The sequence below is a fragment of the Octopus bimaculoides genome, chromosome 8 (genome assembly GCF_001194135.2).
Source record: "Octopus bimaculoides isolate UCB-OBI-ISO-001 chromosome 8, ASM119413v2, whole genome shotgun sequence".
NCBI classification, from domain to species: Eukaryota; Metazoa; Mollusca; class Cephalopoda; order Octopoda; family Octopodidae; genus Octopus; species Octopus bimaculoides.
This window is the reverse complement of record NC_068988.1, coordinates 48383443-48384435: the sequence shown is the minus strand read 5'-3', so window position 1 is coordinate 48384435 and position 993 is coordinate 48383443. Positions and strand designations below refer to the sequence as shown.

The 993-nt window shown below is 34.6% G+C and overlaps 1 pseudogene; it reads right to left on the bottom strand.

Moving 5' to 3' along the window:
- Positions 1 to 898: 898 nt before the first annotated feature.
- Positions 899 to 993, bottom strand: LOC128248622 (U6 spliceosomal RNA; annotated as a pseudogene).

The window sequence follows — 993 nt, the reverse complement described above, 5'->3', positions numbered from 1 at the left end:
AAGTACTTGTTGTCACAAAAGTATTAAAATACATATATAAATATATATATATTGATTACTTGTAGTATAGAATTCATTAGAATCCAGGCCCATTAGAATCCAGGCCAATTAGAATCCAGGCCCATTAGAATCCAGGCCCATTAGAATCCAGGCCCATTAGAATCCAGGCCCATTAGAATCTCGGTAACACGTTGTTCACCAGAAATGGCTAGTTATAAAAACATAAGGTTCAAAGTGAGGTAAGATAACCACGAAGGTGTCAGATGCTGGTAAAATACTGCACATAAGCAAGTACCAAATCCAATTTAAACAGTATATCCGACTCAGGTTGGTTCTAATTGCGGCGTGTGTATATAAAAAGAACAGAAATGAAGATTAAAATTTACGAGAGCTGTTTCGGTAGAATTTGATTGATGTATACATAGATTATATCATAGCCTATAAGTCACTATCTTCAAGTAAAATTTTAAACAGGTGATATATTACCTTGATGAAGAAGCCAACGAATATCTTTGGATAAGTGCATTTCTAAAAATGAAGAAAATTAAAAAATCTAGAAATTAGACGGAGTGGCTATAACGAGCATGAGAGAAGCAGAGATTAAATGAGTGTATTATTTCAAAACATTCATCTTAATTAGTTTCTAGCCAAACCCGGCAATAAAGACGTACAAAAAACACAGACATGCTGTAGCCAAGAAATGTCCTAAGCCAGGAAGATATCTAATCAGTTAAGTGAGATAAAACAAAACAAACATCAGGGCACTATATATACCCTCACACTTACACACGCAAAAATAAATAAATATATATAAACACATATTTTTATTTTATTATATTTGTTTTTGTTTATCTAGCTTCAGCTCACGAGCTGTGGCCATGCTGGTGCACCGCCATTTAAAAATAGTGAACGCTTCACGAATGTGCGTGTCATCCTTGCGCAGGGACCATGCTAATCTTCTCTGTATCGTTCCAATTTTAGTGTATGTATTGC